Source organism: Bos mutus, chromosome 24, assembly GCF_027580195.1.
Source record: "Bos mutus isolate GX-2022 chromosome 24, NWIPB_WYAK_1.1, whole genome shotgun sequence".
In the NCBI taxonomy this organism is placed as follows: Eukaryota; Metazoa; Chordata; class Mammalia; order Artiodactyla; family Bovidae; genus Bos; species Bos mutus.
This window is the reverse complement of record NC_091640.1, coordinates 56,104,386-56,122,964: the sequence shown is the minus strand read 5'-3', so window position 1 is coordinate 56,122,964 and position 18,579 is coordinate 56,104,386. Positions and strand designations below refer to the sequence as shown.

At 43.4% G+C, this 18,579-nt stretch overlaps 1 protein-coding gene across 4 annotated transcripts in view; it reads right to left on the bottom strand.

Annotated features, from left to right (window-relative positions):
- Positions 1 to 18,365, bottom strand: part of WDR7 (WD repeat domain 7) — a 357,488-nt gene extending 339,123 nt beyond the window's left edge. For 2 of the 4 annotated variants that reach the window (XM_070362048.1, XM_070362050.1), the window contains exon 1: positions 18,140 to 18,364. The gene's annotated coding sequence lies outside the window, so the exon portion shown is untranslated. Of the gene's footprint in view, positions 1 to 15,544; positions 15,618 to 18,139 lie in introns of all 4 variants that reach the window. The other 2 variants (XM_070362049.1, XM_070362051.1) reach the window with 2 other exon arrangements.
- Positions 18,366 to 18,579: the final 214 nt, after the last annotated feature.

Sequence of the window (18,579 nt, the reverse complement as noted above, 5' to 3'; positions counted from 1 at the left end):
CCATAAATTCAAAACTGGACAAGTACCTAATAATGTATGAACACATTTTTAATCTTGCAAAACTACATGTATTCTGACTTTACTAGGTATATTAACATGTTCTCCATTGAAACAAATTACTCCTTAAAATTATTTTAAGGAAAATTAATTTTCCTTAAAAGTTTACAATTCCCTTTAGCAAATACAACAAACACATTCATTCATGACAACTGAAAGACTACAAGATTCTAACATGAATTTTTGAATCAGAGAAAAGATACATTACTTTCAGAACTTGTTTTGACCTAAATGTATTTCAATGCATTTAGAATTAGCATATGAAAGAATACTTCAAAACCTATAAATCTGGTTACAGTGTAATAATTAGGCAGCAGAAATTTCTTGAACATCTACTAAGAAAAAAAAAATCTTCATTATAAGTAAATATGTTCTATAATTCAATCACTGGTATTTATTTAATAACCTGGACCTGTTTTAGAGACTAATTCATTTACTCAAAACTAAGATAACAGCTTGTGTCTTCCATGGTACTTGTCAGCTATAACCAAACCAATCGATGTCCAGTGAAAGCTAAAATTCAATGTAATCTTCAATCATTACGCCACAGACATGTGGGCTTTCAACACATTTTTCTTCTCTCTCTTCAATTTTCTTTTTGTATAATAAAGTCTTCTGGATCTATTTGGCTCTATATGTCATGTGAGTACATGACTTAGATACATCAAAAGCAAGAAAGAACAGGATGAGAAATGTTTAGTTCATTATATGACCAAATGATGTGAACATTCTTAATACAAAGAAATATATATCTCAGTCCAGAAAAAATGTAAATCTCTGAAAACATTTTTTCCCAGCATCTTAAAAATCCAATAAAATAAAAGTGAAAGTAGAAAAGCCACCACAAGTACTGGACGAAATAACGTGAACTGAAGGACAGCATGGCTCATGAGGACAGACCACTCAAGCATCTCTGAGAGGGACTGACTGAGACGACCACGGAGTCCGTACCAAGTAAACCTGGTCCTGAGGGACTGATCAGAATAAAAAGCGGGCAAACAAGGCAGGAGCTAACTATTCAGTTTGGCAAGACACAAGGAATCTAAGTCTGAAGTTTTTGATTAAATGGCAATGTAAATGCAGAGCATGCAGTTTTCCGGCCATCATCATTCAACTGCTCTCTTTATTGGCAACATCACCTGCTGCATGAAGAGAACTGAGTATCAAACTGAGACACAGAGGAAATTTGTATCAAATCTAACTTAAAATCATATTTAGATATTGGCTATTAAATATAATCTTTTTCCTGAAAAAGCTTTAGAGTGAAATAATGGGAGTCCTAGATTCTATCCCTCATCTTGCCACTAACCATGCAGTCTTTGATGACAGCATCTCACTTCTGAGGATTAGCTTTCTCATCAAGAGTATTTATACAATGAATTTTGAATCATCTTTAAGTAAAAAAAAAAAATCAAATCATCAAGAGCAGGGGTCTGAGAGATAAAAATCAAGTCATCTCTTTTGCCTACCTAAATTTCATATATTTTTCTGTTTTACCTGATTGCACCTATTTCTCAGTTCTAAACAGAAATAAAACTGTACTGCAGTCAACAACAGCAACAAAACTGTACTGCAGTCAACAACAGCAACAAAAATAACAACTGAAAGAACAATGAACTTACGCTCAGAAAAACTATATTCAAATCCTGACTCTTCTACGCAATCTTGAAAAAGTTACCACTCTAGGCTAGGTCTCAGCTTCCCCATCTGTAAAAGATGGACAATAATATTCTCCTTTCAAAAAGTTGTCAGGGAACACAGACCACACCTTGAAATTTCACTTGAAGAGGTTTTATTCTCAGGTTCTGCAGGCTGCAATCCCCTTGGTGGACCTCTCTTCCCTTAATTTAAATAGGCAGGGACTCCCCTGGTAGACTCCAGGCTTCCACAACAGGTGGGGCAGAGGTTCAATCCCTGGTCAGGGAACTAAGACCCTGAATGCCATAAATAAGTAAAAATTAACTTTTTAAAACTTAAACATAAATAAATAAATAGGTGCAGAATAGCTTAGGTGCTTACATTTTCCAAATTCAAAGTTGATAGGAAAGAAAATTAAACTGTTTTGCATTTTTATTAAAATCTGCCATAAAAAGGAAAGACTACAAGGTTGTGTCTAAACATAACTCCTAGTGCTAGACTCCGTTAGGTCCATCAGTAGCTCTCTCAAAATCACACCACAAACTGATCTCAGAGCTCAGAGGCACACACAGACCTGATTCCTAAGGAAATAAATGCCCTCCTGTATTCTATGCTGTCTTCATTTATCATAAAATTTCATTTACCAGAAAACTTCATTCTCCAATCAATCTGATGAATCTAGACTTTACAAAAACACATTACTCAAAGGTAAGCAGAACTGTAGTATTTATGGATAAAATGACCTGATGTCTGGGCTCTGACATGGGGAGAGGAAGAGGGGTAAGAGGTATAGGAAAGGATGGAGATGAAGTATGATCATCAGTGTGGTGGCTGGAATGCATCCAGATCTACCTCGAGGAACAAAGGACTTCTTACCCCAGCTGCTAAGACCACGAGGTTGTCTTGGCATTTAGTAATTTGGCTAATGACTGCCCCCAGCCAAAGGGAGACACCTTGCCTGCAAGCCACATCCAATGACTGATCAATTTGGACAGTGAAAACGAAAGTCGCTCAGTTATGTCTGACTCTTTGCGGTCCATGGAATTTTCCAGGCCAGAATACTGGAGTGGGTGGCCTTTCCCTTCTCCAAGGGATCTTCCCAACCCAGGGACCGAACCCAGGTCTCCCCCACTGCAAGCAGATTCTTTACCGACTGAGCCACCAGGGAGACCCAGGAATACTGGAGTGGGTAGCCTATCCCTTCTCCAGTGGATCTTCCCAACCCAGGAATGGACCCGGGGTCTCCTGCATTGCAGGCAGGTTCTTTACCAGCTGAGCTATCAGGGAAGCGCAATTTGGAGATAAACAGTAAAGCCCAGTCCCCCTCACATCAATTCAGGATAGTTTGGAGGGGTCGTTCCATCTTCTTTCTACCCTCCAGGGTCACCTGAGATTCTGTTGGGACTCATTACAGCTCAACTCCTCCCTCTGACCAAACCTGCTTCCTTTCCCCAGGAAACTTCAACCATAAAAATAAGTGTTGAAGCTATTTTTAGTACAAGAGTCCTCACCATATTGTTCTTACTATTAATAGTTTTACATATTTGAAAATTTCTCTAATTGTTCATGGGTTCATAGAAAGAACTTTAGTGTCCATTAGTCGGGGTTAAACAAATTTATTAGCGAGTCTTACAATAGAACACTGATGCATGATATAAAGACTAATCTCCAAAATATATAGTAAGAGGAAAAGGTGCAGTACTGTATATGAAATACACTCCTGTCTGGGGTTCTAAAAGAGGGGCTATATACATATACACACACACACACATCTATACATATACACATACAAATATTTACAATAATTCTGTAATGATACCAATTTAAAAAAATAGTAATGATAAGTATACCTCTAAAAAGGAAGAGAAATAAGAGGCTGGACTGAGTGGGAATCCTGATTCTCAAGATAAACCCTTTGGTCTTAAGGGTTATTCCCCCCTACCTTTGGGTATTTCACTGTATTCCAAAAGACAGTTTAATAAATAAAATGGCCCACGGATTTCCCTGGTAGTCCAGTGGTTAGGACTCCACGTTTCCACTGCAGGGGACACGGGTTCGATCCCTGGTCCGGGAACCAAGATCCCACAAGCCATGTGCTGTGTGTGTGCTTAGTCACATAGTCGTGTCCGACTCTTACAACCCCATAGACTGTAGCCTGCCAGGCTCCTCTGACCATGGAATTCTTCGGGCAAAAATACTGGAGTGGGTTTCCATTTCCTTCTCCACCACAAGCCGTGAGGTGGAGCCAAAAGAATAAATAAATAAAATAAAACATATGGCCTTGATTCACCAAGTTCTTTAAGATGCCCATACACACACAAACATGAGTTTTCAAAACATTTAACTATAATAAACATTTGACTTTAGCCTATAACCCGTTCCAGTACTAGTTCTTCTCTGCTATGAGGGACCTGTTCCAAAACCCATGATTCACGACTCCTGCAATCATGTTTTCACAATATTTTCTATACACTGGTGCAGAACACTCACCGCTGTGTGTAATTATTTGTTTATAAATGCACCCATTCCACTAAAAGCTGTGCCCTTCTAGAGTAAAACCAGATCATTCAAGTAAGTCCACCATCTTTGTGATTCAATCACTATCAAGCAAACTGCATTCCACTAGGATATGAGGTGGTTTACCAGCACCCAGAATAGTTATAGACTCTTACTAGTGACTCCCTGGTAGCTCAGTTGGTAAAGAATCTGCCTGCAGTGCAGGAGACCCAGGTTCAGGAAGACCCCTGGACAAGGAAATGGCAAACCACTCTAGTATTTTTGCCTGCAAAACTCCATGGACAGAGGAGTCTGGCAGACAACAGTCCATGAGATCGCAAGAGTCAGACACGACTTAGCAACTAAACCACCACTACTACTGCTGACCAACTGGGGCTTCCCTGGTGGCTCAGATAGTAAAGTATTTGCCTGCAGTGGGAGACCCAGGTTCAATCCCTGAGTCAGGAAGATGCCCTGGAGAAGGGAATGGCTACCCACTCCATCTTGCCTGGACAGTTCCATGGATAGAGGAGTATGTATTTGTTGAATGATACGTATTTACTTGTTGAATGAATACATATTTATTGAATGAACAGAGAATCACAATAACTAGCATTTATTATTAAGCTTTCACTGTGTGCCAAGCAAGCTATTTCTGAGGAAGAAACATCTCATCTTTTTAGATTTACATTTAGAAGATTTAAATCTAAATCAGCAAAAAATTAAATTAGAAGAAAATTTAAATTAGATTTAAATTCTTCCCGGACTCTTTGAAGGATCTTACTCTCTTAATTTGGAGAAGGAAATGGCAACCCACTCCAGTATTCTTGCCTGGAAAAACCCCATGGAAGGAGGAGCCTGGTAGACTACAGACCATGGGGTCCAGAGTCGGACACGACTGAGCAACTTCACTTCACTCCCTTAATTACCCTCTCACTGACTACCATTTTATCTGTCTGTCAATTAAATTAGCCTTTGTCCTTCAAACATGTTCTAATCTCACTTTTGACCAAAATACCTTCACTTGTTACCGCCCCCTGCATGTAAATCTGGCAATCTCTCTCTCCCTCCCTCTCACATTCATTCTTTCTCCCATTTTCTCTCTCTTTCTCTCATTGTTAGGACAATCAACACTTTGAACCCCCCTGGCCTTTAATGCAGTGTTTCCATTTCCTTACTACCAACTGCCTCATGTAGTATAGATTGTATCTTCAAACAGACTTAAGATCTCCCGCTACACAGAGGTCAACATTTTTGATATGATCCTCCACGGAAGAACCCTCCAGTACTGCAGAGAGAAGCAAGGTCCCAGAAGAGAAGTGAGGAAACAGGACACTTTGACATCCTTAGACTACTGTGGATTCCTACTTTCCTAACCATCTTACTCAGTCCTTACGTGATATTCAGTCTCCTATAGCTACTCGCTTGACACAGCTGATCACTTGCTAATCCTCGACTCTGCTCTCTCGGGTTTCCAGTACAGTGTACTCTCCGGTTATCTTTTTCCTATTTCTTCAGCTTTCTCCTGCTTAGCTCTGTAAAGGCCTAACAAAGCCTACGAAAAATTCAAGGCAAAGGGGAAAAATCTTTCATCCCTCTTTTTCACTAGATTTGGAGGGTTTTTTCTTTCCTTTCACTCAATGGTTTGTAGGATCTCAGTTCCTCATCAGGGATTGAACCCAGGCCATGGCAATGAAAGCCTGGAATCCTAATGACGAAGCCACCAGGGAACTCCCAAAGGAATATTTATAAATTTGACTGTTCTTTTAATAAAAGGCTTAAGATGAAATCTACTTTCCCCCTTGTGATTCTCCCCAATTTTTTATTATAAAAAATGTTAAATATACAAAAAGTTCAAAAATAGTATAAAGATGACTCAATAAATAAATATTATTTACTAATATTAGCAAATAAACTATCAAGTTTGACACACTGCACTTGACTGTGATGCCTCCTTGCTCTTTAGTTCTAGAACAAGTCTCACTCATTTTTCATACTGACTTTCATGCTTCATTCTAACTTTAAAAAACAAAACCAACTGCTTGAAAAATGTTCCACATTTCAGATCTGTCTAATTGTATTTATGATGTCATTTATCATGCATTCATCTGTCTCCTACTTTTCTTATAAACTGGAAGTCAGATCTAAAGGCATCAGCAGGCTCCTTCATACTGTATCAGTACGTATCAGTGTCCTTCATACTGCATCACCAACGGGAGGCACGTGACATCACGCTGTCCCATCGTCGGTGATGCCACCCATGACCACCTGACTAAGGCAGTGACTACCAGCTACCTCCACCATAACTCTTTTTTCCCTTTAAAACTATGAATAACCTAGGGAGTGACACTCTGGCAAGACCATCCTCTTCTGTAAAATCTAATGGGATACTGGTATTCCAGATGACTTCTAAAAGCTACAAGCGTCAAGACGATATAGAAAAATCTGGTATCAGGTCAGTGTTCATCTCTCTACACTGCTTTTCTAATGCTCAAATGCTACAGCGAGATACACGTCCAGCCCAGGAACACAGGCGTCTTCATAGGAGAGTTAACACTGCCTCAGTCTGTTTGCCTCCTGTGCCCTAGGCAGGCCCTCTGAGGCCTGCAGACAAAAACAAACTCAAAGTCTCTCTCTTGAGAATGGGCACACACACATGAACAAGAGCAGGCAGGCCGCCACCTATCAACAGGGATAATGAAAAGCAGAGACTACAGACTAAGTAACTAAACGTACCCGCCACCAAGACAATGAATGAAGAAAAGATTCTTTAAAGGTTTGTTCACATTCACAGAACAACCCTACATCATTTGTCAAAAAAATGTGTTCAAGTCAAACTCACGGTGTGATGAAGGTAGCAGTCATTATGATTATGAATTTTCTTTGTGCTTGTTTTGTGCTTTTGTGGTCAATTCACTGAAGACTTAGAAAAACCTGAATCAGATGATGAAGACTGTTTATTGTAACGCAATGAGACAGCTAGATCGTAAAATGCTCTGAAGGAATCACTGAGCTGCCTCCTCAGAATTAGGGTCAGTGAGGGACTTCACCTCCTGAATACTAAGCTCCTTGCTAAATTGCCAAGATTATACTTTATTTGAGTGGCAAGAAATCTGCTTCTAGGGAACCTGACACTTCAGGAAGGCTTTGCTAAAGGAAGTTCCAGGATTCTGTTTCAAAAGAACATGTGGAATGAGCAGATGGCAACAGAAGACTCCACTTGTTTCTCATTGCAAAGACAGCCCTGAGCGTGAGAGCTGGGTTTTGAAGAACTGTAGAGCTATCTCGTCAAAAATCCATCCCATTTTAAAAATGATTCATAGGCTTCGAGGCCTATGAATCACGTTTTGAATTTCTGCAGCTATTTATGGTCTACCCATCGTCAAACCGCCTCAGTTTCAAGAGTTACCGATTAGGCCACAAACAAGTGATGCCCACCGAGCCCCTACATCTTAGGGAAAACAGAGCCCATCTGGTAGAACCGACTTCATCTCCCTCACCTACTAGAATCTCACCACCACCCCCAATCATTCCTACTTCTTCCCCTCAGAAAGGAAACTGCCATCAAAACCCTGAGCACTGAAGCTTTTCATGGTTTATAAAGTAAAATAACACAGAAGAAGAAACAAATGTGCTTCCCCAACTAGAAGATGAACTGCCACAGTATCCTGGGGATTAGTCAGGTCTGCTGAGTACACGTGAAGACTTGAGAGTCACACGGACTAGGGGAGACCCCAGCTCCCCCTGTTTACTAACTGCGCATGCTCCGTCGCTCAGTCGTGTCCGCCTCTCTGCGACCCCACGGACCGCAGCCCACCAGGCTCCTCTGTCCCTGAAATCCTCTGGGCAAGAATACTGGAGTGGGTAGCCATTTCCTTCTCCATTTACTTACTGCAAACCCTGAGGAAACATCGGAATGTCCTCATTTGTAACATCACCCTCCTCCGTATACACAGACAACAGCACAGTGTTCCACCTGCCACACAAATGTTCTTAGAAAGGTCACCCAAACCTCCCCCTTGCTGAGCCCAAGTCAAGTCCTAATCCTCTTTATTGCCCTACCAGCAGCACTGGTACACTTCATATTTCTCCCTCGAAAGACTTCTTCACTTGGCGTCCACATCTTCATACGCTGCTGCTACCGAAGCAGCTTGTCTTGTCTCCGAAGCGTTAGTCTCCACTTTCCCTCATTTTCTGACCTTTAAACGTGGGAATACTCAGAGCCGAGTCCTTGGACTTGTCTCCTCTGGCAACACGCCCTCCCCACTTCCCTCAGTGATCTCCCCAAGCCTCACAATTTTATTTTTAATATAACTTTATTGATGTACGTATGTATTTTTGGCTGTGCTGGGTCTTCATGGCTGCACAGACTTCTTCTCTAGCTGCATTGAGCAGGGGCTACTCTCCAGTTGCGGTGCGAGGCTTCTCATTGCGGTGCCTTCTCTTGCTACAGAGTGTGGGCCCCAGGGTGCTTGGGCTTCAAGAGTTGCGGCTCCCAGGCTCCGGAGCACAGGCTCAGGAGTTGTGGCTCATGGGCTTAGTTGGTCCACGGCATGTGGGATCTTCCCAGACCAGGGCTCGAACCCGTGGCAGGTGGATTTGTTACCCTTGAGCCACCTGGGAAGCCCCAGCCTCACAACTTGAAACAGCAGCTAAGCATTGACAATTCCCCCGTTCCCAGCAAGGGGCTCTCCTCTGACTCCATCCTCACAAACACAGCTTCCTATTCAGCACTTCCATCTGGATGGCTAATAAGCTTCTCAACTCTGACGGGTTCAAAAGTGAGTCTCTGGTCTTCTTCCCCAAACCTGGCCCTCCCACAGTCTTCCCCAGCCTAGGGGACAGGAAGTCATTCTTTGGAGCTCCTTCACCCACTTCAGATCTCTGCTAAAATGTTGTCTGCTTAGCGAGGCCTTTCCTAACCAATATAAATTGTAAAACCCACCACCCCAACAGTATTTTGCTATACTGCTCCAGAGCCCTTACAGTCATTTAACATACCAAATGCTTATTTATTTTTGTCTGAATCTGTCACCGTAGCATAAATTCCATGAAGGTGATGATTTATGTTTCTTTTGTTCTATCTTGTATTCCCAATGCCTAGAATTTCAGCTACATAGGAGGTACCCAAATATTTACTGAATAAATGAACAAAGTAACAATGAAGATTCTTGAGAGTCCCTTGGACAGCAAAGAGATCCAACCAGTTCATCCTAAAGGAAATCAGTCCTGAATAATCACTGGAAGGACTGATGCTGAAGCTGAAACTCCAATACCTTGGCCACCTGATGCAAAGAACTGACTCATTAGAAAAGACCCTGATACTGGGAATGATTGAAGGCGGGAGGAGAAGGGGACGACAGAGGATGCGATGGTTGGATGGAATCACCAACTCAAAGGACATGAGCTGAGTAAGCTCCAGGAGTTGGCGATGGACAGGGAAGCCTGACATGCTGCAGTCCATGGGGTCGCAAAGAGTCGGACATGACTGAGTGACTGAACTGAACTGAATGAATGAAACGTGTGCCTGGCTTTAAAAAAGTTGTATCCATCAACAAATTAAAATACATCTTGATCTTATATGCTTTGGATTTCCGTTTTTAATCAATGAATTTTTCTACAATAATGTCAACAATTAATATGAATCCCCTTAATCAAATCCCCACTAGCATACTAATTGTAGTTGCAGCTACAGGTTGCACCTATATTCTGGCCTCTTTCCTTGTATCTGTGACACATACACAATAAGACGCGGCTTAGGACCTAGGCAGCAAATTAACTAACATGGTTTACTTTAAGTTATTGTTACCACACTCACTAAGGTCTACTAACCTTAGTAACTTTAAGTAAAGTTTCTTAAACTTAGTAAACTGGTGCTTTATTAGTGTAAGGTTTTCCTCATTAATGGTGATGTTTATTGTTTGTTCATATTTGAAATGTTTAGAAAAAAGAAGAGCCCTTAAGGAAGACAGCCAAATAAAAAACTTGAATGTGAGAACAGAAGGTAACTGGCACATTCTATCAATCTGTTATCATTGACATATACTAACTGCCAACATTCATAAAGAAATACGTATGTGCAAAACACCAGTAAAATGTCTTCAGGGAGCTTGAGGGGTCATGAGTTACAATTGCTAACTGGATGGGAGACGGTGGTTAAACAACCATGTCTTTCCAGCAGTTTTCCGTTCTACAAGAGCCTACAGAATAACTTGCAAACTTCAGAAGGTTTCTCCGTCCTGAACTGACCAGCGCTCTAACGCTGCATTGCTCCAACGTTTCTTGATGACTACTAACACAAACAACTATCAGTCCAAAGAACCTACATTTTCATTAAACACCACCAATACATTTTGCAAAAGATGCCCGATTTTACTTAAATTAATTACTGTTTTATGAATCTAATGTCTATGTTACTTAATACAAAAGAAATTAAAATTTCACTTGGACAGAACTTGCTGAATACAGTCACAGTGTAAGACTTCTTCCAATATTATCTTTTGTGCTCTTATCAGCAAAGCAGTTTTAAGTATCAGATCCAGATCCAGGCTTCCCAGGTGGCACAGTGGTAAAGAATCCACCTGCCAATGCAAGAGGCGAGAGAGAGTCAGGTTCGATCCCTGGGTTGGGAAGATCCCCTGGAGTAGGAAGTGGCAAACCACTCCAGTATTCATGCCTGGAAAATTCCAATGACAGAGAAGCCTGGTGGGCTGCAGTCCATGGGGTCGCAAAAGAGTCAGACACAACTGAGTGCACACAGATCCATACAAAAGCTCTCAGAGGGCTCTGCCCATGACCACTGGCCTCCATATATGTAAGACTGAGGACACTGTGTAAAGTGCAGCAATGACCTCACTGACCCCACACTCTAATCATTGAGCTTATCTGTTCCAACAACAAAATAGTTTCAAAAAAAAAAAGTAAAAGATAAACCAATAATAAAAATGCTACCGAAGACCTCCCTGGTGGTACATGGGATGAGAATCCTCCTGCCAATGCACAGGGTACAGGTGTGATTACTGGTCCAGGGAGATTCCACATACTGTGGAGCAACTAAGCCCCTTCACCGCAACTACTGAGCCTCTGCTCCAGGGCTCGGAGCCACAAAGAATGAATCACTTGCCGCAACTACCGAGGCCCTCAGGCCCCAGAGCCCGCACTCTGCAATGCAGAGCAAGGAAGACCCAGCACAGCCAAAGATTAAAAGAAAAAAAAAGTGCTACCTAGTTCCAGGCCTAACTCTACAAGTACCAAAATTATTTCAAGATTTGTACTACAAATTTTGATCTCTTTCTAGTAGAACACACACACAAAGGTAAAATATCAATATGTGAAATTCAGTAGCGTTTTCTTCTATCAGCAATAATCTACTCTAAATTAGTATATATTCACAGTATTTTTTTTAAACTACAAAACTTTTCTTTCTGCTCGGTCATAAATGGAAGACTATGCCATGCTCTTGGATAAGGTGATCTAATGTTATAAAGACATCAGTTTTCCCCATAACAGACATACATTTAATGCACAGTAAATCAAAATTCTACGTGTATTGTTTTTTAGAAACTCTAGCTTCAAAATACATAGAAAAGAATAAAAATCCACAAATAGTCAAGCCAACTTTGAAAATCAAAAAAGAATGGAAAACTTGCCTTATCAGAAATTTAACATCACTAGCCATTTGGGAAACATAAATTAAGATCACAATGAACTATAGTGATAATACCAAATGCCGGCTAGGATGCAAAGAAACTGTCTCTCATACACTGCTGGTGGGAACGTATGGAAGCAGCTTGAAAGAGGTCTTGGTGGCGACAGGATAGTTCTGCATCTTTTTTAAAAAATGTATTATTTATCTATTTATTTGCCTCTGCCAGGTCTTAGCTGCAGCATGTGGGATCTAGTTCCCTGATCAGGATCAAACCTGGGCTCCCTGCATTAGGAGTGTACAGTCTTAGCTACCGGTCCACCGGGGAGTCCCCCGGTCTGTATCTCGACTGCAGTGGTGGTTCCAGGAGTCTATCCACACAGGTGATAAATGGCAAAGCACTACATAAGGCACTGCACCAATGGCAACTTCTTGGTTTTACTATTTACTGGAGTTGTATCAAATATAACCTTGGAAGGAAACTGGTGGATTTACATGAAATGTAACCAGTGGGAGAAATCAGCCCTCTTGTAGCACTTTTGCAACTTCCTTAATCTAGAATTATTTCAACATAAAGCTAAAACAAAATAAATGGAAAGACTTACTTATGTAAGAAAAAAATACACAAAGCCATAGTACTAAAATAGCGTGATATTAGAACAAAGGCAAAGAAATGAGCCAAAGGAACAGAATACAGTGTTGAGAGCTTGTATAAGAGGTTAATACACAGCGAGTGTAGCAGCACTTATCTATGGGGAAAGGAGAGACCGACACTAGGAAGTCTGACACGCCATGTGGAAAATAAACCGGATCTCTATCTTGTGACACCTAAAAAAACACTCCGGATGGATTCGAGACCTATAAATTTAAAGGAAAACTATAAAGTTAGTAGTACATAAAACAGGAGAACAACTTTGTGCCACAGAGTTGCGGAAAGATTTCTTTAATCAAAAACACAAAGCATAGGCAAAAAAATTTTTCATTTTATTATGTCAAACTGAAAATTTCTGTTCAATGAAGGACATCATAAAATAAAGTTGGAGACAGATGACAGAATAGGAACAAAAACAATATTTAAAGGACTAGAATCGAGGCAATGGGCTCCCCAGGTGGCTCAGTGGTAAAGAATCCACCTGCCAATGCAGGGAAACACAGGTTTGATCCCTGGTCCAGGGAGATCCCCTGGAGAAGGAAATGGCAACCCACTCCAGGATTCTCATCTGTGAAATCCCATGGCCGGAGTAGTTTGCCGGGCATGTCGCAAAAGAGTAGGACACAATTTAGCAACTAAAACAACAAACAACAATCTAGGAAATACAAGGAGCTTCTGAAGATCAACAAGGAAAAGTGTGAAACCTCAGAACAGAAATGGGTAAAGCATATGCAAAATACATAGCCAATGGGAATCTGCTGTGTGGCTCAGGGAACCCAAACAGGGACCCTGAGACCACCTAGAGGCGTAGGATGGGCAGGGAGATGGGAGGGAGGTTCAAGAGCGAGGGGACATAGGTATACCTGGGGCTGACTCATGCTGTTGAATGGCAGAAACCAACAAAATTCCGGAAAGCAATTATTCTTCAATTAAAAAATAAATACATTTTTTAAAAAAGAAAAAAAAAGATCGGTAAAGGAATGAACAATTTTACAAAAGGAAAAACCCCAGAAGATAAAATGCTCATAGAGACTCACACTCATGAGTAATAGTGAAAAGTAATTCAAGATGAGATTCACTTTGTACCCAGAGGTCTGGAGGAAAGCAGGGGGCCGGATAATACTGAGCATCAGCGGGGATACAAGGATACAGAAACTCTCCTGAACTGCCTGCAGGAAGACAGACCATTGCAGCTCATTCTGGGAACACAGTCTGGCAAAACTTCAATAAAAACACAAGCACCCTATGATCCAGAAGTTGTGTTGCTAGACGGATATCTCAAAGAAAGCATCACAGACGTCTAAAAGGTACGTTTATCACAATATTGCCTGAAGTGGCAGGAAAATGAAAGCTAGATGGGTGTCCACAAAGAGAAGAGTCCACGTACCGTCAGTTCAGTTCAGTCGCTCAGTCGTGTCCAACTCTTTGCGACCCCATGAATTGCAGCACACCAGGCCTCCCTGTCCATCACCAACTCCCGGAGTTTACCCAAACTCATGTCCATCGAGTCGGTGATGCCATCCAGCCATCTCATCCTCTGTAGTCCCCTTCTCCTCCTGTCCCCAATCCCTCCCAGCATCAGAGTCTTTTCCAATGAGTCAATTCTTCATGTGAGGTGGCCAAAGTTTTGGAGTTTCAGCTTTAGCATCATTCCTTCCAAAGAACACCCAGGACTGATCTCCTTTAGAATGGACTGGTTGGATCTCCTTGCAGTCCAAGGGACTCTCAAGAGTCTTCTCCAACACCACAGTTCAAAAGCATCAATTCTTCAGCGCTCAGCTTTCTTCACAGTCCAACTCTCACATCCATACATGACCACTGGAAAAACCATAGCCTTGACTAGATGGACCTTTGTTGGCAAAGTAATGTCTCTGCTTTTCAATATGTTATCTAGGTTGGTCATAACTTTCCTTCCAAGGAGTAAGCCTCTTTTAATTTCATGGCTGCAATCACCATCTGCAGTGATTTTGGAGACCCCCAAAATAAAGTCTGACACTGTTTCCACTGTTTTCCCATCTATTTGCCATGAAGTGATGGGACCGGATGCCATGATCTTAGTTTTCTGAATGTTGAGCTTTAAGCCAACTTTTTCACTCTCCTCTTTCACTTTCATCAAGAGGCTTTTTAGTTCCTCTTCACTTTCTGCCATAAGGGTGGTGTCATCTGCATATCTGAGGTTATTGATATTTCTCCCAGCAATAAACTGGAGTGGGTTGCCATTTCCTTCTCCAGGGGGTCTTCCCGACCCAGGGATTGAACCCAGGTCTCCCGCATTGCAGGCAGATGCTTTAACCTGAGCCACCAGGGAAGCCCTAGTATCAACTGTAGGAGATGCAAATTCTGAAATACTCAGAATGCAGCAACTAGAAGCAATAGATGGCAACACAAATAGATCCTTAAATAGTAGATAGTGGGGCTTCCTGGTGGCTCAATGGTAAAAGAATCTGCCTGCCAATGCAGGAGACACTGGTTCCATCCCTGATTCAGGAAGCCATATGCTGTGGAGCAACTAAATCCCTGCAACACAACTATTGAGCTTGTGCTCTAGGTCCCACAGGCTCTGACTACTGAAACCCGCAAGCCCTGGACCCACGCTCTGCAACTACAGAAGCCACTGCAGTGAGAGGCCCGAGCACTGAAACTAGAGTAGCACTTCCCCCACACACACACAACTAAAGAAAAGCCTGGGACTTCCCTGGCGGTCCAGTGGTTAAGACTCCACGCTTCCAATGCAGGGGGTCTGGGTTCCGTTCCTGGTCAGGGAACTAGATCCCACATACTGAAACTAAAAGATCTTGCTCCCGGCAAGGAAGATCCCAAGAGCCCGCAACTAAGACTCCAGTACAGCCAAATAAATAAATAAAAATAAAATTTTTTTTGAAAAAAGCCCACATGCAGAAACCAAGACCTAGCACAGCCAAAAATAAATGAATAAATAATATTAAAAATAGTAGAGAGCAGGAAGAGAAAAAAAATTTAATGAGATCATGCACAATATCATCTCTATAAACTTAAAATGTGGGTGCTCAAAACAACATACATTGAAGAACACATACCAACAGAAGGATGCATATCATACATGCTGCAGTGGCTGCCCGGGGGCTGGTGGGCAAGGGAAGGGAGTGGAAACTGGAAATAAAAGACAAAGAATGGGGGGAAAAAAACAGGAGATGTGTACAGCACCAGTGATGATTGCTGAATTGAAAAAGATTAACTCAACTCTCTGCATCTGAGATCCAAAACAAACCTTAGGACTGACCCGCATAGAGGACACCACTAAGGCTAAATGTCAGCCCAGCTCCCGGTGAGAAGGGCACAACACCCCGCTCACTACCTGCAGAGTCTGCCGCGCTCGCCTGCTGCACAGATAAACCAGCCACCTCACTGCCTCTGTTTCAAAACAGAGCTTCTATCTGTTAAAGGAAATCGCAAGATCACACTCAGTCCTTGAGCCAGGCCACGTTCCTACTTCTTGCCTCAGAATGTCTGGAGGTAGGGGCTACCTCAGATGTTCAATAACTCACTGCTGCTGCTGCTAAAGTCGCTTCAGTCGTGTCTGACTCTGTGCGACCCCATAGACGGCAGCCCACCAGGCTCCCCCGTCCCTGGGATTCTCCAGGCAAGAACACTGGAGTGGGTTGCCATTTCTTCCTCCAGTGCATGAAAGTGAAAAGTGAGAACCACCCTAATCAGTGATCTGAGACCTACAGAATTCAGTCTCAACTGAGCTGCCTGTAGGGTGAGTACCCAGGCTGGCCTCTAGGGCAGAGGCAGCTATGACAGCCACTAGAAGGGGTGGTCCTGTACCCACTTGACTGAAGGGAATGCGGGGAACGTTAGAGAGCTGTCGGGCAGTTAACATTCTAGTGCTGGAATATGAATCTTGGTCCCAGGATCTGTGCCTTTTCCCACTTTGCTATACTGTCTAAAATGGCTCTGAGCTAGAATCCAAGTATAAATAAAGGTTGGTATTCCCTTCTATTAAAAAAGAAAAGAAAAGGGCGGGGTGGGGAGGGGGGCTTTCCTAGTAGTGCAGTGGTTAAGAATCCGCTTTGCAATGCAGAGGACACGGGTTCCATCCCTGGTTCGGGAAGATTCCACATGCCTCCGATCAACTAGGCCCGTGTGCCACAACTACTCGTCCCGTGAGGGGCAACTTCTGAAGCCCTCATGCCCTGGAGCCTGTGCTCCGCAGCAGGAGAAGCTACTGCGGTGAGAAGCCGGTGCGCTGCAACTAGAGAATAAGCCCCGGGCGCTGCAACCAGAGAAAGCTTGCACCGTAAGGGAGACCCAGCACAGCCAAAAATAAGTTACATGAATAAAATTAAAGAAAAAATGCATGTGTGGAATCTAACATAACACAAATGAACTTATCTTTGCAACAGACTCACAGACATAGAAAACAGGCTTGTGACTGCCAAGGGGGAAGGTGGGTGAAGGAGGCAAGGACTGGGAGCTTGAGATTAGCAAATGCAGACTATTATATATTTGTATTACTGAATCACTGTGCGTACACGTACACCAGGAACTAACACAACATTGTAAATCAACTATGTTTCAATAAAATACTTAAAAAAAGAAAAAAAGGAAAATTAACCAGGCATTTAATACGTGTTTATACTGTTCTGTTTGCCCAATTTGAAATAACTAAGATGTTACTTTAGATGAAATCAAAATAACCTTTGATTCTTCGTAATACTAAAGGCATTTCAACACTTTATTTTTCACTTTTAAGCGGTCCTCCACCTCCATACTGTCACAAATTGCTTATAAAGAAACGAGTGTGTATATTTCAAAACTCAATTTCTCTCATATAACAGGCGATCTTGACATCCTGACTGTAAAGCCCTAAATGATAAACATCTCAAAGAGTCACAGCTTGCCTTTTTTGGCTCATGTCAAATGCTACTGTGAAAGCAAACTGTAGCTCTCACTGAACCCTAAAATCAGATGCATCAACTCCAACGCTTCCTGTGATGCAGCTGCCATAATTTCAAATTCTAGGACCTGAGAAACTGACATAGCAAGTGAATCAAAGCACAAAACGGCAGCTTTTGAATCCAAGGCGGGGGGTATGGCTAACTCCAAGCACAGAGCTTCAGAACGCTGGGACCCACTAAGTAAGTGGGCGCTGGGGGCAGGTATCCGCTTAGATCGAGTCCTAGGGCAGGAAGACGAGAGCGGGCAGGTGAACTAACAGATGTCTCAGCACCCTAGGCAAGGGCAAACCAAAGAGGATCGGGAAGGGCTGTGTGAATCCCCAAAGCAAGCACATTTCCCAAAAGCCCTGTCAAGAACCACCCACCCGTCAACGTCAAGCATCTCGCTCCGTTTAGATTGCCACTGGGAGTGGAGGAGCATCCCATCCCAAGAGGAGAGCCAGCGTCGGCAGGAGCGCTGTCACTCACTAGGCCGGGGGGGCCCCGAAGACCCCGGGCAGGACCCACGCTCCGGGCACTGGCGCCGAGCTGCGGGCCCGAACCTGCGGGCGCCGGCACGGATCAGAGCTTCCAGCGGCGGCGATCGGACGGCGGGCACCGCCGCCAGAGGGAGCGGGGCGGGGACCCTCCGAGCCCCTGGCCCCTGAACCCTACGGCGGGGGCGCAGCCGCGCTGAGACCTCCCCCCGGGAAAGCCCGAGAGCCCCCTCACCTGTCACAGCCTCATCGTGTGCCGGGCTATTTCCCGTCCCTCCGGCCAAGAGGACCAGGCGAGGACGTGTCCGGGCGGGACGCCGGGTGGGCAAACCCGGGCGCGGAAACTTCGGGCTGGAACCCCAGCCCAGCCTCCGCCTCGGTAACGCGGCTGCGAGGCGCCCGTTGCCGCCTCCACCGCCGCCGCTGCTGCAGCAAATCAGCTGACACCCGCCAACTGCCGTGACGTCCCCTGCAACTGTCGCAAAAAAATGAGGGGGCGGGAAAGGCTTGTCTCCACACACGCACGGCCTGAGCCGGCACCCGAGAGGCAGGCTGAGTTACCATGGAGACCACCCGGAGGCCGCCATGTCAGCTGAGGGCATTGAGTGCGCGGCCGGCATTTTGGTTAAGGGAAAGCCTCTCTAGGCTCTCTTCTCGCCTCGGATTCCCGCTTTC